Raw genomic sequence first — 22,746 nt, forward strand, 5'->3', positions numbered from 1 at the left:
ATTCTGGAGATCACACTCAGGTCTTCATGATTCTGTGGCAAGCACTTTGCTGATGGAGCCATCTTCCCAGGCCTCCATCACTTTCTGCAAATGTAGAGGGGGCCAGAGCTGATGCAGGACAGCTTTGGGGCTAGAGGGCTAGGCACGTCCAATGACAAAGGACCTTACCCTGGATTTATCACTGTTGTCTCCCACACTTCCTGAAGGGCTGTAGAGATTTGTGCTGACTTTTCTTTTTAATTTGAAAAGTATAGCCTATGAACAGGAAGGGTGACCTATTTTCTTGCATGTCCAAATTACATCCTCATGTTCTCCCTCAGGCTGTGGCTCTGTTGCCAAGTGGGCAAGGCCAGCAAGCACAAACTCACCACTTCACTGAGGTTCCTTGACTACTTCATACCCGGAGGCTTTCCTTCGCTATCATCATCTAGTCAAGCTCATAGGCAACCAGCAAACTACATATGAAATGTGGCTGGCATCTGCAGGGACACACGGCAGGGTTTCCCACCCGGGCTTGTGGGTATTGTAAGAGGCTTCTGGTACTCAAAGGAAATGTACTCTTCCGTTTCTCTCACTGTCTGGCCCAGATGGAAATACAACCATGTCAAAGCAGAGCAGGCAAGTGAAGAACTGTCAGGAAAAGCCATTTTCCGCCATGCTCCTTGGTACAGCCAAGGACAGGACACTGGCCTTCATTTGGATTCATAAAGGAAGCTATTCATCAAAAGCTTGAAAGACACATCCCTGAACTCCTAATGAGCATCCAATTTTGAGATGGGGACAATGACCACATCAAAGGAGGAGAGGGTTAGGAGAACCCCTGCAGGCGGGGCCCCAAAGAAGCTGCCACTCTACCTCAAAAGAAGACACAGCCTCCCTCCCCACACCCCCAGGCAGAGCTCTCTTTAGATGGGCCTGCCTAGCTACTTGGTCTCTCTCTTGGGCCTGGGTTTCCAAGGAAACAGAGTCCCTCACAAGTCAAGCATTGACTGGAAGGTTGTGCTCCCTTGAAGTAATCCAAAGCATGGAAGAGAATATAACTGCAGGCCAATCAGGTGGTTACCTGGGGCCTCAGAAGCCCGTGTGGACAGGGCCTTGTGTGCCTGTGAGGATGCTACCTAAGACTCGATGACAAGACCAGGACAGGTGTTTGTCAACAGGGTGCATGAGTCTAGAGAAAAGGAAAGAGGGCTTGAAAGCTGAGCTGGTGAGGTCCTGACACCCACTTATGATTGTTCTAGGACCTCTTTTCATCAACCCCACATTTACCACCTTAGCTGGTCAAAGATCTGCCAGGCAAACAGAGGACAAAGGCCTAGGTGACGCTAAGGTGACAAGACCTTCTGAGAATGCAGTAGCAGATGTCAAGAGCTGAAGCGTAGCCAGAGTCAGAGGCCCAGCAGAGGAAGGCTGACCTAAAGAGCAGAGAACCCTTATCCACCCAGACCTCTGGGGTATAGGAAGCTCAGAGTTAACATGGCCTTTTGGAAGTGCCTGCCTCCTTGGGCAGAAATAGCTAGATATTCATATGACAGCCACCTTTGATATTTAACTAGGGGACTCCCAGAAAAAGAACAGTTGCAACTAGAACAGGACAGTGACTTTGAAAAGCTCTGAAGCAAGAGATGGCAGCCTCCTACACTTCTGCAGCAGTGTGTGTGTGTGTGTGTGTGTGTACATACATGTTGCCTCTTGAGTGTGGTTTGTCTAGTGTATGTGAATTCATAATGAGAATCTTTGGAGCCAGAAATTCCTCTTCATAGGCACCCTAGGGAAGCCCTAATGAGGGATCAAGGTAGAAGGAAGAAACTGAGGTCTTCATCAAGTATGATAAGAGTCACACTGGTTATAACAGGAAGAGGGAAACAATCTACATGTCCATCAGGAAGGAATTGGCAGTGACCACACTACTCATAAAGCAAAGAGGAAAAAATTAGCCATGTCTGTTAGGAAGAGGATGGTCATTCCATCATAACAACTCCATTCTGAGGAGCAAGCTTCACTGAGAAAAAGATGCATGTCACATAAAGGGATTCTGAGACCCAGGAGGCATGCCCTGAAGACATGCCACTTAGCATCAGAAGTGCAGGGAGCTGGTATCCATTGCTTCAGAGCTCTGCGAAGTTCCTATGCTGTTCCATTTGTGACTGTGCTCTTCCTGGGAGTTCCCAGTCAAAGACTGAAGGTGGCTGGCATATGGACAGATAGCTATTTCTGCCCAAGGAGGCAAACACTCCTGTAAAAGGCCATGTTAACCCTGGGCTCCACCAGGCTGGGGGAATCTTGGATGGGTGCTCTTCCCACCCAGTCCCGCCTATCTTTTCCTCTCAGTTAACCTCTTAGATTCCTAATCTCTCTCACTGTCTGCTTCCCAGAGGTGCACACACTGACAGACAATGATGACTGAAAACAGCAAGGCACAGATACTATGAGGCCTTTATGCAAATCACCAAACACACACTGACATAAAGAAAAGTTTTTAAGGTAGAGAGAGGGAAAAAAAGTTCAGGGGGACAGGGAGCAGAGGAGAGATAAGGGGGAGGGGGACTGAGGAAGAGAGAAAGGGAAGATGAGCTCATGAATCTAGGAAACACTTATTTTTTCCACACATTTTTGTGCACAGGTAGGAATGCGTTGGAAGTTCTGGAAAAGCCCTCCAGTGGTCACAGCTATTTCCGGAGTGGAGGAGGCTCTGCCACGGTGTGCATGGGACTGTAGCTTTGCTTCAGTCTCGTCTTCATAAGGAAATGCATGGGTGTTACTTATATAACTAAACATTTTTTTTTTTTACAAGAGCACAAATCCACTTTTATTTATTTACTTTCATTAGTTAAAAATATGGAACGCTTCACGAATTTGCATGTCATCCTTGCGCAGGGGCCATGCTAACCTTCTCTGTATCGTTCCAATTTTAGTATATGTGCTGCCGAAGCGAGCACTATATAACTAAACATTTTAAAACCACACACCAGCTACCGGGAATCCAGGTCCCCTGAGCCATGACTAAGTTGATGCCAAGATGATCCCAGAGTCTCTGCCTGGGTGAGGGGCCCTAGGCCACCCAGAAAGGTTGTGTTCAACAAGAATCTGCCAGCACAGCATCACCTCCACCAGTCTATTCCCATCCCCTGCTTCTGTTGGATTAGCCAACTGCAACTTGATGATTCATCAAGAAGGTGTCCAGAAAGATCTATGGAGTGTTTTAAATTGTGGGATACATTTCTAGCCCCCAGCCACAAGGGGCAGAGTGGCTGTAGCTCCCTGCAACAGAATTCTCAGAATTACACTTGTAAATCTCCCCCACGTGGCACGAGGGCGCATCAAGGTTGCTCCTGATGATGATGCTAAATCTACAGTCCTAGAGGAGAGAGCAGCACTTGACATGTCTATGGCCTCTTTCCCCCTGAAGTTCTCAGGGCCCTCTCTCCCTCCAGCCCCCTCTTCCCTCCTTCCTTCCTCCTTATCTCTTCCTTCTTCTTCCTCTCCTTGACCCCCACCTCTTCCTTCCTTCCTTCCCTCGGTGTCCCTCCCCAGTACTCAAGGGGAAGGCTAGGGAGAAGAGCAGCCCCAGGCACAGGCTGCCCAAGGCTAGCTCACTCCTTCGGTTGCCGGCTTGTTTCTCTTCTCTGGTTTCGCACTGGCCCTAGGAGGCTGAAGTTGGGTCTGCCATCTGGATTGGTGGGAACACCTTTCCATAGCATACCCAGAGGAAAACTTGAGCTGGCTGTGTCAAGGCTCACATTCAGGAAATCGCTATTATTTTTATTTTTAAGTATCAATAAAAATGACACCTGAGGCCAAGAGAGATAAATGGTCCATGTGTAAGGAAATAGAAGTCCGAGCTGTGGCTCTCGTGACTCAGCTAAGAGCAGTGGGTCTGGGGGATGCTGAAGAGAGTCTGGGGATAGATGAGCGCTCCTCTTAGAAAATAAGCTGGAGGCAGAAGTTCTGAGAGGCCAAGCATGGTCACCTTTGAAACCACGAATTCTTGACCAGGGCCTCTCAAGGTAGGCATCCTCTTCCGGATACTGAGCATGCTCTGTGCCTGCTCCTCACTCACCAACTCTAACAGCTTCACAGGAGAGAGCCGTCACCTCCATTCAACTCACCAGGACGAGCCACACACCTGGCCAGTTTCAGGGCTCTGGTGGCACACGGTTCTGTGGGGATCATGCTGGCCCTTCATCGGCTCTCAGTACCAAGGTCCTGTGAGATGAACTCCACACTCCAGCCAGATCTTCATGGACACCCATCCCAGAAATGAACTATGGCAGGAGACAATGGGCTGAGGCCTGATGTCCATCACAGTGAACGCAGGCAGCATCTGTTTTGTGACTGGCTGAGGAAATGGAGGTGGGAGGGCAGCAAATGTCCATGGGGCTCCTTGGGTGACCAGGACGTTTTGGTTCCTGTACTTCTTTTTTCTAATTAATAAAAATTCACATTTCCTTTCCTCTGATTTCCTGTCCCGGGTTCCCACCCAGAATATGTTTTGTCTCCTCAGGTTCCTCTTGACTGTGACAGTTTCTCAGACTTTCCTTGCTTTTTATTCCTTGGCACTTGAGAGGAGGGCTGTCCCCTCCGCCTCTACACTTGCTACTAGAAAATCCTCCCAGAAGCTGGGGATTCTTGCAGCTTCCACAGACATCTCTGAACTCCACAAGCAGAGAATGGCTGTGGTATAAAGACAGAGGCTTCAGATTCATTGATTTGGGTTGGCAACATGGTTCATTAGGTAAAGGTGCTTTGGTGGAAAGCCTGATGACCTGAATTTGGTTCTTCAAACATAGCAGAAGGAGAAAATCAGCTCCTGCAGGTTTTCCTCTAACGTGATGCGCTGCATGCACACCTCCCACACAGGTAAATGTAAACGAATGTTTACATCCATCCATTCTCCAACCATCAAAGTACTCTTCGTAGGAGTCACAGAGGGTACAAGGACCCAGGCCAGTCTGAGTGCCACGGCGATGCCGCTGCTGCTGCTGCTGCTGCTGCTGCTGCTGCTGCGATGAGCCACTTGGGTGCTCAACACAAATCTTTAAAAATTGTATTACATTTATTTATTCATTTATGGGGATGGGCAATGAGCCTTTGTGCCCACGTGAAGGTCAGGGGAAAATTTGAGAGGATCAGTTCTCTCCTTCCACTGTGGGGCCGTAGAGATCAAGCTCACATGGTAGGCTTGGCTTGGTGGCAAGCACCTTTACCCTCTGAGCCAACTTGCTGGTGCTCAATAAAACTTTTTTTTCAGAGCTGAGGACCAAACCCAGGGCCTTGTGATTGCTAGGCAAGCGCTCTATCACTGAGCTAAATCCCCAACCCCTCAATAAAACTTTATATACAAAGCACACAGAGGGATAGATTACTTTGGTAGGTCATATTTTGCCAAAGTCTTTTTAGTTTGTGTGTCTGTATTTTTATTATATATCTATTATACTTTTTGAGTATGTGTGTGTCTTAGGGTTTCTATTACTATGACGAAACACCATTGCTGTGGGATGTCTTTCTGTATGCTGTGAATATGTGTGGCTCCCAATGGATAATAAATAGAGCTGTATTGACCTATGGCAGGGCAGGATAAGGTTAGGCGGTACATTCAGACTGAAGATGAGATGAAGAAGGGTGGAGTTGGGGGAGATGCATGCCCGCTGCTGAAGGAGCAACAAGATGTCAGCAGACCAGTAACACCATGACCACGTGGCAACATACAGATGAATAGGAATGGGTTAATTTAAGATGAAAGAGTTAGCTAGCCAGAAGCTGAAGCCATAGACCATACAGATTGTAATTAATATAAGCCTCTGAGTGATTATTTTATAAGCATCTGTGGAATCAAGGGTGGGAGAGATTTGTCCAGACCATGGGGCTTGGTGGGACTGAGAAACATTCCCCTACACTCCATGACCAAAAAAACAAGTTGAGGAGGAAAGGGTTTATTTGGCTTACACTTCCACATCATAGTCCATCACTGAAGGAAGTCAGGACAGGGACTCAAGGAGGGCAGGAACCTGGAGACAGGAGCTGCTCAGGGGCCATGGAGGGGGTGCTGCTTACTGGCTTGCTCCCCATGAGTTTCTCAGCCTGCTTTCTTATAGAACCCAGGACTAGAACCACCTAATCAGGGGTGGACTCAGTTCTTCCCCATCAATCACTAAGAAAATGCCCTCTAGGCCTGCCTGCCTGCAGCCCGATTTCACAGAGCCATTTTCCTAAGTGAGGTTTCTTCCTCTCACATGACTTTAGCTTATGTCAAGTTGGAAGGTGATGGCCCCATGAGCTTTCAGAACAGTGTGCATGGCAGCTTTGATCAGCACCCTGATGGACTATGGAATGCCTGGAACGAGTCTTGATGAGAGGTTGTGTAGCTCAGGCTGGCCTGTGGACATGTCCGAGGGCAACTGTCTTGATTGCATAAACTGAAGTGGGAAGACCTGCCCCAAGCTTGGTCCTGGAGCTGACCCACGCATTCACTGTCTGCTCATGACCGCAGGTTCGGCCAGCTGCTTCAAGGTCCTGTTTGACTTCCCTGCAGTGACGGACTGTAACCTGGAACTGTAAGTCGAACAAGCCTTTCTTCCTTAGCACTGAATCTTTCAGGATATTTTATCACAACAGCAGAAACAAAACTCCGACGGTATGAAAGGGGCTCAGAGAAAGGCAGTGTTTCTCGATTGACACTGGGTTCCCAGTGCTGGGCAGAAGTGCTGATGATCTGTGCTGTGTCACAATAGCAACCAGCCACACACAGCCCTCTAAGTTTCTACTTTTAATTAGTCACAAACTTGAAGCACTTCAAATGTAGTCCTTCACCTGCGCCCTCGGCCAGGTCTCAGGTCCCCAGCAGCCATGCGCCGTTAATGGCGGCTGTGGTAGGCGGCTAGAGAACAGTATGGTAACTCCCACTGGACAAGCCGGGTGTCATCTGTCTCCCCTTCGTCCCTGTGACAGTCCTTCTAGGTAGGGCCTTGGTTCAAATGCTGCACTACCCCTGTCAGAAAGTCCCAGCTCCAAATGATAACTCTGTCATCACATTCAGCAAGTCATATCCGGTCGCGGCTGGGAGTCCAGGTAAGGGCGGCACCAGGCACGGTGTTGCCAGTGAGGTCTGAAAGGTGGCAGTGTCCTTTGGTTTCTGTGGGTACCAGGCAGTGTTGCCAGTGAGGTCTGAAAGGTGGCAGTGTCCTTTGGTTTCTGTGGGTGCCAGGCAGTGTTGCCAGTGAGGTCTGAAAGATGGCAGTGTCCTTTGGTTTCTGTGGGTGCCAGGCACAGTGTCGCCAGTGAGGTCTGAAAGGTGGCAGTGTCCTTTGGTTTCTGTGTATGTCATTCCCGCTAGTGCCTGCCCATCAAGCCATGTGACTGCGAAAGAGTGACCCAGGGCATTCGGAACTTGTGTCCTCTCACACTTCTCATCCAGTCTGATTTGGAGCAAGTGGGATCACAGCCCTTCTCTGGCCTAGCTACAGGTACCAGAGACATCTCAAACTGCTCAGCATGGGCCAAAACCCTCTGTGAAAGGAGTGGATTAGAAAAGCCAAACAGACACTGGGGAGGTGGTTCAGTCAGGAAAGCGCTTGACTTCCGAGCATGGCAACCAGAGTTCAGTTCCCAGAACCCATGCAGGAAAAGCCTGGTGCAGCAGTAGGCGCTTGTAATCCCAGCTCCAGGGAGGCAGAGACAGGCAGGTCCTTTACACTCACGGTCTTAGCTTCATTGTCCAGCTCCATCCAGTAAGAGACCTTGTCTCAAAAACACAAGGTAGATGTTACCTGGAGAATGACACATGGGATTGTCCTCTGACTGCCCCATGCACGTACACACATGTGCAGGTGAATAGTTGCACACAAAAGTACACATACACATATGCACATGCATGTGTGTGCACATACATTGGGGGAAAAAGCCTTAACAAAAATCACACTTCTGTTGGGAAGGAGAAAGAGGAAGATGGATGAGGGATAAGTCACTGATACTGTCAACTACAGGGAGAAGAATAATTTTTCATGCCACAAATAAGGAATTGAATCTGGGATGGAGAAGGTCACAGGGAGGATTAAGTAAATTACCCCAACCACAGTACACCCTCAGGGCAGAACAGAGGCCCAGGTGGGGTCTTGTCTACTGTGATCTGTAGCCGCATGCTGCCCACCACACTGGCCAGGTATGTTCCGTCACTCAGAGCCACTGGAGTGGTCCTGGTGGCCTTAGTGAGTGGATTACTAACCAATGGCTTCCCTCTGATCGCTAATCCATGTAAGCCACTTTGGGCAATCTGCCGGACAGGACACACTATGCTGTCTCCCTCCAGGCCCCTTTATGTTAAGTATATGATTTCTGTCCTCAGAAGGGGGTTATCTCAGAGCAGAATTGGCAAGGTTAAACACTATAAAACACATTCTACAGGGCCATGAAATGAATTACATAATATATCAGTCATCTATCTACCCGGCTCTAAGGAAAAAAATCTGCAAATGCATTTCTGTTAGGTATGGGTGAGTATTTTATATTTCCTCCCTTCCCATGAAGGTAAAAATGACCTTGGTTCTTAGAAAGTGAAGATAGATTGGGCGGGCTCAGATCAGCACAGTTCCATTTCACTTAGTCCCCACTAAAATCGCTAAGGAGTGAAAATAGAGATTGAATTTATTTTACTATATATTGCCTCATTTGAACTTTAGCAAGGCATTAGCTTCTAAAGAAGACCCTCCCCTTCCATAATCTCTTATTGATGGGATGTTAAGGAAATTGCCTTGACGTTATTGATTCTGAGCTATGAGGTACAGCGCACCGCCGCGTGTTAAACCGAGAAAAGTACGCTGCAGGGGCCCGGTTGTCTCTGCAGGGATGGAATCTGCTGACTGTGCAGTACTTTGGGCCTGCCCAACACAGCATGGCCGTTTTCCCCAAAGAACAAATTAATAAAACGTCTGTTGGGCACAGCAGAGCCTTCCAGCCACGACCTTGCTTGAGGTGAACAAGCAACAGAAGGACCTTGGGAGGAAGCAGCAAGCCAAGGCCTCTCGTAGTTCCAGCTTCCTGGAATGCAAAGTTCCCCTTAAGAAGCTTCACCTGGAGAAGGTAGAAAGAGGCTCAGGGGTTAAGAGAGTTTTGTTCCCAGCAGCCGCAGCTGGCTGCTCACAACTGCCTTCAACCCCAGCTCCAGGGGGATCCAACGCCCTCTTCTGGCCTCTGTGAGCATGGCATCAATGTGTAGCTACACCTCCCAACACACATAAATGGTGTTAGAAATCTCCACAAATATCCCAGAAACTCTGTCTAGCAAGGGTGCCTAATCTTTTAGAGCCCAAGTCTTCATCTGTAAGATGTTGTAGTGGAATGGAAAAGCTGTCATTTTGGCTGACAACAGTGTCCTCCATATTTTTTCTAGGAAATGACTCTGGTAAAACTCTGGCTAATGAGAGCAAGAGGCCCAGGGAATGGCCCATAAGGACACAGTAAAAAGTGGTGTCAATCATTCTCAGTGTGAAAAAGCAGAAAACTGGGAGGAGCAGCTAGGGAGATGGTTCTGTCGATCAAACATATGCTATGCAGATATGAGGACCCAGCTTCAATCCTCAGAACCCACACCAGAGAGCCAGGTATGGTGGGATATACTTATTTCCCAACCCTGGGGAGGTAGAGACACACTTGAGTCTACAGGGTTCACTGGGTATCCAGCATAGCCTATTGGGTTCCAGTATCATGGGAGATCGTCTAGTGGTTTGGGAAGATGTCCTCCTTAGTCTTAGACATTTGAGTGCTTGGTACCCAGTTGGTGGCACCATTTGGGGAGTCTCAGGAGGTGTGGCCTTTTGCCAAAGGAAGTGTGTCACTGGAGGTGGGCTTTGAGAGTTTAAAAGACTCCCACCATTTCCAATTTGTTCTTTCTGCTTTCTGCTTGTAGTTCAAGCTACCACATCTCCTCCCCTTGAGTATCAAAGGGCCTTCAGATTCCTGTGATTGCACCAGTTCCTCAGGCTTTGGGTCTCAGGCCAAGAGTTACAGCATTAGTATAGAGTTCTGAGGTCTCTCATCCAGGCTGGGACACCAGTTTGCAGACACCCCATTATGGGATCTCTGAGACACCATAATAATGAGAGCAAGTCCCCTAATGAGCCTTCCCACTCGCTGATAGATAGATTGGTGGTTGGTTATAGAGATAAATATGTAGGTAGGTAAGTAGATAGATGGTAAACAGATGATACATAGATAGATGTGTGACAGATATATGATAGATATAATAAATAGGTAGATGATGAATAGACAGATGACTGATAAATAAGCATATGATTGATAGAAAGATAGATAATAGATCAATGATAGACAAACAGATGATAGACTGATGAATAATAGTTAAGTAAACAGATGAATAGATAAATTATTGACAGATACTCAGATAATTATTGATTAATTAATAGAGAATAAATGATAGAGAGATAGATGATAGGTAATAGATAATAAATAGGGAAATAAATGATAGCTAAATGATGGGTGGATAGACAGACTGACAGATAGGTGTCAGCTAGTGATATAGCTACTTGGTTCTGTCTCTCTGGAAGAGCTTGATCAATACAGTCCCCATGGGAAGTCAGCCCCCAGTGGGTGCTCAGCTCAGGAGCTGGTTTCAGAGATGAGAAGCCAAAGATAAAGGTTATTTTTGGATGGGGATGTTGTTAGAGTTTTTGTTTTTGTTTTTTGTTTTGTTTTGTTTTGTTTTGTCTGGCCCACGGTTAGGACAAATCTCTTTTATCTGTCAGTCCCACAGCCACTCAGACCCAACCAAGTAAACACATAGAGACTTATATTACTTATAAACTGTATGGCCATGGCAGGCTTTTTGTTAACTGTTTTTATATTTTAAATCAACCCATTTCTATTAATCTATAAGTTGTCACATGGCTCGTGGCTTACCCGTATCTTAACATCTGTTTCTCATCATGGTGGCTGGCAGCATCTCTCTGCCTCAGTGCTGGAGAAAAACTCCAGCTACATGGGGATGCCTCGGACTTTTCACATCTAGGCAAACATTTCTTTTCCTTACTGCCCCATTCCTTTCCACACACATACTCTGCTAACCCCATCATACCTATCAATTTGTTCTTTCTTTCCCTGGGATCTACACCTTACTTGTCCAATTGACCCAGTGGTCCTCAGGTGGGGACATCCACCTTTGCAAAAAGGGCCATAGAATAGAGACAATTGTCACCGCAGGCAAGGGAAGGGCAGGACCACATGTTTTAACTTCACAGTGTAGACGACTTGTCTGCTAACCCAGCCTGTCCTCTCTAGACAATCCAGGGAGGCTCCCACCTGTCACCTGCCTGTTCCCTCAGCCACCTGGAACAGAGACCAGTTCACAGACGTCAACTGTCCAAGAAATCCAAAGCTGGGGACCCCCTCCTCAGATGACCCCAAAGCCTGTGGCCTCCTCTACGGTCGTGGTGGTGCACACCCATAGGATTTACTGAAAAAAGGCAGAGGCAGGAGGATCCGGAGGCAGGAGAAGCTTCGGCCCGGACCAAACCACAAACAGTGGTGGGGACCATGGAGGCAGTGGCTGCTCCACGTTGCCAGCTCCTTCTCATCGTGTTGGTGACTGCGGTGATGCTGCTACCTGGGACAAAGGGCTTACTACTGTTTGTTCAGAGAAGAATTGCCAGGACCATCGTGTTACAAGAAAGCATCGGCAAAGGTCAGTTTGGAAAAGTTTGGCAAGACAAATGGTGGGGAGAAATTGCTGTCAAGATTTTCTCTGCTAGGGAAGAATACTCATGGTTCCGAGAGACAGAAATTTATCAGACTGTGATTGTTCCAAACCACAGAGGAGGTACAAAAAAAAAGTCTCCAGGGAACCATGACCACACCTAATAGTGACTTTGAAATCTTCAAAAAGATGACAGGAATCCACAATGATGGTTCCACATGAACTATGATAAAGCCATTAAGCTGATTAACACCACGGAAAGATTGACTTTGGACTACAAACTGGTCAGTACAATTTCAAGATGACTAGCTGAGATGATCCAGCCTGACAGACTACTCGAAAAAGGACTAGTGACAAGCCCTGAACTTTCCTATTATGTAGAAACTGGACAAATGATACAGGACTTGACAATTAACCCAAAATTTTCTTTTCAAGATTCCCTAAAGATATCTTCACCCCTAGAAAGCAAAAAGAAAAAGAGAATATAGGTATGAGATAGATCATCGAATCTACTCTGAGAAAAAAGATAAAGAAATAATAGGATAAATAGGTAGATCACTGAATCTACACTGAAAAGAAAAAGGGGAAGATATAAAAATGACAAAAGGTAGATTACTGAATGTATTATGAAAAGAAAAAAGAGAGAATATGGATATGATAAGATAAAAAGGGAGATTATGGAATCTACTTTTGAAAAGGAACTACTTGTTTTAAATAAGATAAGTAATGAAAATTTTTTGGTCTGAGTTTATCAGATGTTACTGGACTGGACATTGTTAATATATATAATGGAGTTTTTTATCTGAATCTGTCAAATGTTAATAGACTTGATATTGTTAATGTAATTCTTGACTGTATATATTGTATATACTTATTGGATAATTTTTCTTGTATTAGTTATAGCTTTTTTAAATTTTAGAAAAAAAGGGGGAAATGAGGTGGTATTGTGTTCCCCAAAATATTGTGCATGCTAATAAACTTATCTGGGGTCAGAGACAGAACAGCCACAATATTAAACATAGAGGATAGGCAGTGGTAGCACATGCCTTTAATCCTAGCATTCCAGAGGCAGAAATCCATGTGTTCAAGGATACAGCCAAGCATGGTGAGTCACACCTTTAATCCCAGGGAATGAGGCAGAAAGCAGAAAGATATATAAGGTGTGAGGACCAGAAACTAGAAGCATTTGGCCTGGTTAAGCATTTTGGCTGGTTAAGCTTTCAGGCTTCTAGCAGCAGTTCAGCTGAGACCCATTCTGGATGAGGATTCAGAGGCCTCCAGTCTGAGGAAACAGGACCAGCTGAGGATCTGGTGAGGTGAGGTAGCTGTGGCTTGTTCTGGTTCTCTGATCTTCCAGTTCACCCCAATACCTGGCTCAGGTTTGATTTTATTAATAAGACTCTTTAAGATTCCTGCTACACCAGATCAAAGTTTCCCAAGGGACACTTGAAGGTGATAATGAGTCACTTTCTTGGGTAGAGAAGGGAAGTACCAGTTGAACAAAGGAAGTGATTGACAGGACTGTGCTTGGGTACCACCTGGTCCGTCCATTTCCTCCATCTCCGTGAAGTGGAAGAGGTTGAGGGTGTGGTGGGAGAGGTGATGAAGGTCAGGGAGAGTAGAGGATAATAAGGGCAGCAGGATCCTAGTGGCCTGAAAATGCAGGTTGACTGGCCCTGAGCCTGAGGTGACACTAGATCTTACATCCATTGTCACCCAGTGGCCCAGATACCTCCAGGTGGAAATGTGTGAACCAGCCAGATGGATAATGAGAGCCTGCTCCCAGGAGTCCTGTCTCCTTTCTACAGTCGGTAGCCTGTCCTCAACTCCAGACTGTTGCTGCCAAGCAGGCATGTGGGTCCCTTGGGGTGTCCTGTTCCAATTTTCTCTCAAGAAAAGACAGGGATGTAGATTTTCTTCATAGAAAAAAAAAAGTGATTCTGAAATATTGGAAAACAGTTCAAAAATTCTTCTAGCAGTGTGTCAGTCAATCAAAACACAGCTCAAGGTTGGATCTAGTTCCAGGTTGGTATAAAATAGTGGTCTTCAAACTTGAGTAGACACCCAGAGATCAGCAGAACTTAGGAACGTACAACATGGCTCCCCTGGAGGAGGGTCCAGGAGCATGCTTGTGTTTCTTCTTCTAAAACAAGTTCTCCTGTAGCCCAGGATGACCAAGTAGCCAAGGAAGACTGTACTCTGGATCCTCCTGCATCTACCTGCTGACTGCTGGGATTATAATAGTGCCTCACTGTGCCTGATTTTTGTGTAATGATGGGGATCAAACCCAAGGCTTCTTCCATGCTGGGTAAGTAGTCTACAGGCTCACCACATACCCAGCCTGGAAAGTACATTTCTAATGAGTTCCCTAGAGACAGAGGCAGGCTTGGTCCTAGGGACACGTCCTGAGATTCACTGCCTCTGGTGATCATGAGAGTCTTCCCGACTTACTTCCTGTCCCAGTGACGCCCTGCTGGCTTGAGAAGAAAGGCTCAGCTCTCCTCTCCAAGGGCCCCTGTGAAGCAGTTCTTTGTGTGGCCTCCCAATGTCTAAGATCTTTCTCCAGCTCCTGCATTTAAAATAGGAGCCATGGGTGCTAATTTGGGGGCCCTTTCATTTCCTGAGTATATATTCTTGGCAAAGTTTGGACTCAAAGCATCACCATATGTGTGATGCTCCCAAGCAAAAGCTTTTCTGCTGAAGTCAGGTACCCCTGACCTGCAGGGCTCCAAAGCACCAGAGCACAGCTAACCTTCCATAAGATCCGCACAAGTCCTCTGGACATCAGGGTTTCTGTGGGCTTGCTCTGATTGCCTGAAGTTTGAAATACATTGTTAACCTCTTTTGCCCTTTGAGAATGAGGTCCAGCCAAGCTGAGGGAAATTCGTGTGCTTATGGATACTCATGAGGGCACAAGGGTTCAGCTTCTGTTACCCTGGAGCAGCAAGCCAGTGGAAGGGTAGGATTCTGCTGTTTGTTGCCCTGAATGTTATTATCGTGTGTGTGTGTGTGTGTGTGTGTGTGTGTGTGTGTGTGTGGTGTGTGAGAAGATGTGTTCACCTGTGCATGCACATGTAGAGACCAGGTTGTCTTTTTCTGTCAACTGCCACTTCGTTTTTGAGGCGAGGTCTTGCTGAACCTGGAACTTGTATTGTCGTAACCATGATGCAAAACCCCCAGGGACCGCCAAGGAGCCGGTTTCCAACACAAGCACACAAGGGTCTTTTTATTGTCAGGTTTGAACCTGGACTACTGCCTGGCGAATGGAGGGAAATACAGCAGTGGACTCAGGAGAAGGAGGGTTTTTCCCTCCTTCAAGCTGGGAATTACATGCCTTGGCGCTTCAGGATTGGGTGAAAGGGATATGGGGCAAGGTAATTTTTTTTTTTTTTTTAAACTATTGGTCTAGACTTTTGGCATGAAACCACATTTGAAACTTACTGGGTTAGACTTTTGTCAAGAAACCACAACCTGCTGACAGGATATCTGGATGTCTGCAGGGGCCATAAACTGCCAATAGGATGTCTGCAGGAGCACCTGGATCTTGTTAAACTTGACTGCCCTGTTTCTTAATTGGCTGCTTCTAGGGTATCTGTTCAAGTTGCCGTGGCACATTACTAAGGTTCGTCCTGGAACTGCGTACAGCCCCCAGTCACCAAGTGGTCTGAGATGGTGGCCCTTCCCTAAGATGGAGTCTGCAAAGTCAAGTCTAGGCCTTCACAGTGCCTTCACAGTAGTATATTGGCTGGCCCGTGAGCCCCGGGATCCTCCTGCCTCTACCCTCTACCCCGCAGTGCTGGAGTTACACACATACACGGGCACACTTGGTGCTTATGTGGGTGCCGGGAGTCCAAACTCAGCTCCTCATGCTTGTACTTCTTGCAGGTTACCAATTAAGCTGAATCACCAGCCGCCTACCTACTTTTTAATTTATTTATTTTATGTGTATGGGTGTTTGGCCTGCATACATGTCTAAGTTCCGTATGCTGCCTGATGCCTGCAGAGACCAGAAGAGGGCATCTGATCCTCTGGGGCTTGAGTTACAGATGATTGTGAGATGCCATGTGGGTGCTGGGAATCGAACCTGGATCCTCTAGAAGAGCTGCCAGTGCTCTTAACCCCTGAACCCCTGTCTCTAGCCCCCTTCAATCTACTTTGGATTGACACATGAAAATTGTACAGACGATGTTTTGATGCACACATCAATGTGTGATGTTCAAGTGAGGCCAAGCTGGCTCTTTAAACATTTGCTGTCACTCTGGATGGGGACAGTCCAAGTCCTTGCTCAAGCTTGCTCTCCATAGCTACTGCTCCATGCAATAGCAGCCCCGGCTGGAACACAAACCTCTCTGTCCTCCACTGTCCCCAGGGGGAGGTGCCAGGATGGCTGGAGACATGCCAATAAGGCAGCCCCGAAAGCTAGAGAGAGGGGAAGGAGCTGCCCCAGTTCCTCATCCTATCCCTGGGACAACATCCCTGACAAAAGCGACTCAAGGAAGGACTTTAAGGGACACAGCCTGGCATGGGGGACGTGATGACTGGGAGAGGGTGAGATGGCTGGTCAGGTACACCTGCAGCCAGGAAGAAGCGAGAGACAAATGCTGTTGCTCAGCTCGCTTTCTCCTTTTTGTTCAGCCCAGGACTCTGGTCCATAGAATCAGGGTAGGGCCTCCTTCATCATTACACCTCTCTGGAAATGCTCTTCCTAACACAAATCCAGGGCTGTGCCTCCTAGGTTATTTGAAATCCAGCCAAGTTGACAGTGAAAAGTCACCATCCCTATGACTCTCCTAAAAGGACCCACTGCTAAGGCCTAGAGCTTGTCATGAGGCTGGATCTAAAAATATAATCCTAAAGGTTCCAACATGCTCCCACTTCCCCAACTGTCTTCATATCCTTAAAAAAAAAAATCCCCAGCATTTCCTAGGACATAAAAACAGGATGCTGTCAGGCCAGTCTTGTCATACGCATCTGGGGAAGCCATCAGGATGTCACTGGGCAGGTAAACGGAAGGTGACATGGGCCAGGCTTCTGAGACTGATGGGTTCCACAGACACTGGCAGAGCTGAGGAGCGAGGTCTCCAGAGTGTAGGTCACTTACAGAACTAAGCTGGGAGACCAGCCCCACCCTCGTCCTGCATTTGGAAGCCTGATGCAGTGCCCAAGCTTCCTGCGTGACTCACCACCACGCACCCCACCACACGAGTCACGAGCACTCTCCCGAAACCGAGTGGACTCAGGGGCTGAGGCTTGGCTCCGCTCCTCCATTTCTGCTGCATTGCCCTCGCTGACTTGCTCCTGTGTGGCTTCCGTCCCACACCCGTGCCCAAAGTCAACGAACCGGGTACCTCCCAGACCCACAAGGGACCAGGGTACCTCTTTAAAATGTGCAGAGTGAGGATCTGAGAGGATGGCTGAGGTAATCAGGTGCTTGCCACACAAACTTGAGGACCAGAGCTCAACTCCCAAGAACTCATGTTAAAGCCAGGCATGGGGGCTCACAGCTTTAATCCCACACTGGACTTGGAGAAACAGAGACAAGCAGACACCTGCAAGCTCGTAGGCCAGGCAGCTGAGCCAGTCTAGGTCCAATGAGAGACCCTGTCTCAAAAGATAAGGTGCAGTCCAATGAAAGAAGACATGTAACACCAACCTCCAGATGCAAAATGGACAGGTCATATGACCTCACCGCCATCTTTACTAAGGGTACCGGGAAGTCACTTCCTGAGCCTGGCTAGTTCAGTTGGTAGAGCATGAGACTCAATCTCAGGGTCATGGGTTCAAGCCCCACGTTGGATGCCAATGTTATGAATTATTCACACGTGGGGAACCTACGGCTGGCCGAACCAAGGGCCTACGCTTGAGGGAAAACGTGCTGGGCAGATGCAGCAGGGCAGCACGTGAAAAGTCATTCACACCCAGGCACTGCATCCACCTGGAGAGTTTGTTACACTAGAGAGATGAAGAGAAAGATAGGAAAGAGGGGACAAGGGAGACAGAGAAGGGAGAGAAAGCAGAGGTGGAGGGGGAAGAGAGGAAGGGGAGGGGATTTCCTTTACATCAGGATGCAGGGTGGGCCCCAAGGGGGGATTTCAAGGGGGGTCCGAATATTAATACCAGGTACATGTGCACACTCCTAACACCACACACACACACACACACACACACACACACACACACACACACAAAGATGAGGTTGAACATGGCCACCCGTGTGCTCACAATCATGTTTGTGGACCCTCTCTTAGTCTTGTTTGCCCAAATGTCCTTTAGATCTGGACTAGGACCCCAGGCTCCATTCCCTCTTGTGAAAATGTGTCCAGAGAAGTAAAAGTGAGAGGGATAAATATGGGTGAAATGCCTTTGCAAAGAGAACCACTTCTGTTCTGAGTCGAGGAATCTGGATGCACTCATCTTGCCTCTCCTTGGGACTTGTGTGGCCCAGAATTCTGCCTGTATTCGTGACCTATGAGCAGGACCACAGAGAAGCCACCTGCATGCCTCCCACTGTCTCTTGCTTATCCAGGGGGCCTCCCTTCCGGGCAAACCCTGAGGCATGTGCCTGGCACTATATAAACAGTATGTCAGCCAGTGTGGAGACCCTGGCAGAGACTGAACAGAGGATTCCCGGACACACGGACAGCTACCAGCTTGACCAGCTGTCTGTCACCTGTCTGTACCTAACTTGACTTCTCCCTGACCCCCAGTTTATTCTTCTGGGAAATGGGATAATAGTGCCCACTTCATACTGTCTTAGTGAGGGCTCAGAGGTCACCTGCAGGACCCACCTGTGGGAACTTCCATCTCAAGGTTCCCATGAGCAAAGCCTGCAGCAAGAATTCTAGGGCATGCGGTTGTCTTGGGGGTGCCCTCCGCAGGAAGGGGACAGAGAAGTGAGACAGCGCTGAACGATTAGACAAGGAAGAAGGCTGCAGACTGGAGCCCAGATTACAAGACTCAACTCCTGGAGGCCAAGGGCAAACACTGATCCAGACCATCCCTGGGAGGGAAAGGGGCGTCACAGGACAGCCCTCCGGGAGAGTCAGCTCCTGGTTAGCTGAGGTCATTCCACGGGGACAGCTCTTCACGACCAACACTTAGCTTGTGTGGAAGCCTTCTGAGTAGGGCCGCCCCTGTGTCTCCCTCCTTCTGGCACAGTCACCCTTGTCTGTGGTTTCAGTTACCCATGGTCAGCCAGGGTCTGAACAGTGAATCACAGCAGGAGGAGTGAACACAGGATATGGAGACATCGAGAGCGCAAGCATAACGTCTGTTTCTGTGTATTGTTTAAAAACTATTGTGTCATTTCTGCAATTCATCCCTCACTGTACCTGACTCACAGATGAAACCTTAATCATAGGTAGGCACGTACGCATAAAACCTCAGTAAACATGGCCGTCAGTATCATCTAGTTCCAAGCATCTAAAAAAGCACTTAGAACATATCCCTGGTTTGGGGATGGTATGTGTGGGGGCAGGGGAGTAACAATTCTAGCAATAAACCATCTTGCTCACTTAGCGGAGACATGTCTTCAATCTGGAGCTATTTTGAGATACATCACAAAATGCTAATGGCCACCTCACACCCACCCCCCAATCCCAAGTACCTCATTCAGATCTTACAGGATGCGACCAGGCAGGGATGGCTTTGCTAGGAACAGCGACAGCATCCCCTGACCAGCCACGCCCTCCTCTGGTTGACCACTCTGACCAGGTGGCTCTTCTCAAAAGACCAAGAAGGGCCCATCTACAATGATGGAACACAGCTTCACTTCTCCAAGAAAGTGACACCCAGCAAGCGACAGATGGGGCTGGCAGGCAGCTCAGCCCCCTGGGGAGTTCTTAGGAATGCAGGCTGGAGCCCAGCCCAGTGTTAGGATGTTTCCTGTTGCCATGACAAATACCTGAGTCAGTGAACTTACAACAAGAGAAGGTTTGTCTTGGTGCTTTGGAGGTTTCAGTCTATGATGAACTGGCCTTTTCGCTTTGGCCCTGTGATGAGGTGGCCTGTCACAACAGAATCAAACTGTTTACATGCCCAGGACTGAAGAAAGGAAGAAGGAAGGAACTCGAGTCCTACCATCTTCAGGGGTTCCCCCCCTAAAGTGTCCATCACCTCCTGCTAGCACCATGGGCTGAGGATGAAGCCTCCAGCACACAAACACAGAATATTGCAGGCCCAAAGAATGCCACTTGCCGACTCGGAGCCAGAGGCCTGCGCACACTGCAGCAGCGTGAGTCTGCGTGGCTGGCACTGTCCTGCTGTCGTGAACACACTGTTGGGCTGCTCCTTACACTGGCTGTGACTCGGCCACTTCCTTTGTTGTGTCCAAGAAAAGAGTGAGAGCCTGAAGACACCATCAAGTCTGGAGACACACAGCCCGGGATAGGAGAGCCAGTTTGGATCAACTAATCGGAGGCTCCAGGAAAGTGGTCTCACCGCTCACTTTCCTACTCTACGGGCATAATTAGCAATGGTATCATGAGACAAAGTATTAAAAGCCCCAACACTGTGCCATGCACACAGTAGACATGCAAAAATATGTCCCCACAGCCCAGCTTGGTGCTACACATGTGCCAACATTTACGAAATATAACTGAGACAATCAAGTTAAAGCTGTTTGACTTTCAGGCTCTCAGGAGACAGACTGAATGGATGAGGAGGAGGGAGGCTGGGACCCTTTGATCTCACTGTCTGCCTGCTGTCCTCTTGTCCTCGATGGCTTCCACAGCAGGGCATCAGCTGTCCACACACAGGGACGATCTGCCCTGCCTAGGTAAGGCCTTTGTCCTGCAACATTGACCAGGATGGATAGATGGATAGACCGGTGGGTGGATGGGTAGACGGGCAGATAGATGGGTGGATGGATGGATGGATAAACATGGATGGGTGGATAGATGGATAGACCGGTGGATGGATGGGTAGACGGGCAGATGGATGGGTGATGGATGGGTGGATGGATGGATGGATAAACATGGATGGGTGGATAGATGGATAGACTGGTGGGTGGATGGGTAGACGGGCAGATGGATGGGTGATGGATGGGTGGATGGATGGATGGATAAACATGGATGGGTGGATAGATGGATAGACCGGTGGATGGATGGGTAGACAGATGGATAGATGGATCGGTGGATGGATGGATAGACAGGTGGGTGGATGGGTAGACGGGCAGATGGATAGATGGGTGGGTGGATGGATGGATAGACAGGTGGATAGATGGACGGATAAACATGGATGGGTGGATAAATGAATAGATGGGCGGATGGATATGGATGAGTGGATGGATGGATGGATAGACTGGCAGGTGGATGGATAGACGGGTAGATGGATATGGATGGGTAGATGGATGTATAGATAGATAAGTGAATGGATTCATGCATGGGTGTGAGTGAAGCCAGAAGCCGCATGGCCTTGGCACTTGGCACACAGGCTGCAGCCCTCCAGACTCAAAGCAAATATAATGAACTGATGCTGTGTCAGAGTTGGCTCTGACAGCCCTCTTGTTTGGCCTATAGAGATTTTAATTTTCTTTTTATTACTTGAAAACATTTAACAATCAGGAGGATTGGAGTAAGAGGGGATCTGGACTTCTGGCTTCACTTTAAAAAGTGACATCACTCTAAACCTATACTGACTGGCATCTATTGGCTAGACCCATTTTGCCACAAGCCACACCATGCCTTCTTGCCCAGCTTCACCTCTGAGTGTGTCTGTTTGGCCACAACCCACCCCTCTGTCATCTCTCCTGACTGACACCTCATGTAGGAGACAACCCCTCCCCCAGGTCTGATATTAGCATTTTCTCACTGAGCTCTTACAGCAAAGAGTGTTTGCATGACTTCCATGTTTTGTGCTTATAATGATCCCCAAGGTAGATGCCATGAGTCCTGTTCTGTGGGCCAGCGAAGGGATATTCAAAGAGGTCCACCTGTTTCCCATGATCACAGGAAGTCAGTGGCAGAGCCAGTGCTGAAACATGGAGCCGGCCAACCCTAGTGTTCCAAACCCTTGGCCAGAGACTTAGCTTCCTACATGCCTGTAAGGGCTTCAAGAGTGTAACTGCCCAGAGAGAAGATCACAGGAGCCAGAGTTGGGAGGATGGAGCAGAACGGTGTCTTCTGGATGTGATGGTGGACTCACAGCCACTGTGGCTGCCTGTGTCTTCTGGATGTGATGGTGGACTCACAGCTGCCGTGGCTGCCTGCACAGGGTCTGTGCATCATCAACCAGTCAACATTCGGTGTGACTAGCCACCCCCTGCTCTTGTCACCACGCCCTCCTCTCCAGATGGACTGTACCCTCACTGCAAACCAGAATAAACCCTCCCTCAGGCATCCTGTCATAGCAAGGAGAAAAGTAACTAAGTCTGCCACCATCCGGACCCCAGACTCACCCTTAATTGGCTCCCAAAAGGTCATGTGATTATCTGTGATGCGATCACAGCTAGAGGGTTGGGATATGGAGCTGGAGTGGGTGTGTCTGCCCATCCACATGGAAGACTTGGAAAGAGGAATGGGTGCATTCTTTAGAGGGGAAGGAGGGCACTGTTGGCTGGAGAAGTGGGGGATGGGGTGGGGATGGGTGCTGGGGAGGACCCTGCCAATGTGTCCTGCAAGTTTTCTCCTTTGCAGCCACCATGTTGGCTACTAGAGACTTCTGGTTGAGCAGAGCTCCAGCCTTGGCCAAGCAGGCCAGTAGCCCATGGGTCAGTGTTGTAGCATAGGATTCCCTTCAGTACTGTGGCCAAAGGACTCTTTATTCATCTTTTCAAAATCTTCCCTAAGGTGAGCACCTAGTGGGACACTGCTTTACTCTTTACAAGACCCAGAGGAAGAGGATCTGCTCCTGTGGATGACATAAACACAATTCTGAGTTGAACCTGAGTGCAGAAACAGTGGGACAACCTCAGATAGGGATCCGCAACCCTGGGACAGCCTTCCACCAGGATCCCAACCCTGGGACCACCTTCCACCAGGATCCCAACCCTGGGACCACCTTCCACCAGGATCCCAACCCTGGGACCACCTTCCACCAGGATCCCA

At 48.3% G+C, this 22,746-nt stretch overlaps 1 non-coding gene across 1 annotated transcript; it reads right to left on the reverse strand.

Annotated features, from left to right (window-relative positions):
* Nucleotides 1-2,832: 2,832 nt before the first annotated feature.
* Nucleotides 2,833-2,939, reverse strand: LOC121831288 (U6 spliceosomal RNA). Its single transcript, XR_006074655.1, has one exon. It is a non-coding gene; the product is annotated as a U6 spliceosomal RNA (small nuclear RNA).
* Nucleotides 2,940-22,746: the final 19,807 nt, after the last annotated feature.

The sequence above is a fragment of the Peromyscus maniculatus genome, chromosome 7 (assembly GCF_049852395.1).
Source record: "Peromyscus maniculatus bairdii isolate BWxNUB_F1_BW_parent chromosome 7, HU_Pman_BW_mat_3.1, whole genome shotgun sequence".
Taxonomy (NCBI): Eukaryota; Metazoa; Chordata; class Mammalia; order Rodentia; family Cricetidae; genus Peromyscus; species Peromyscus maniculatus.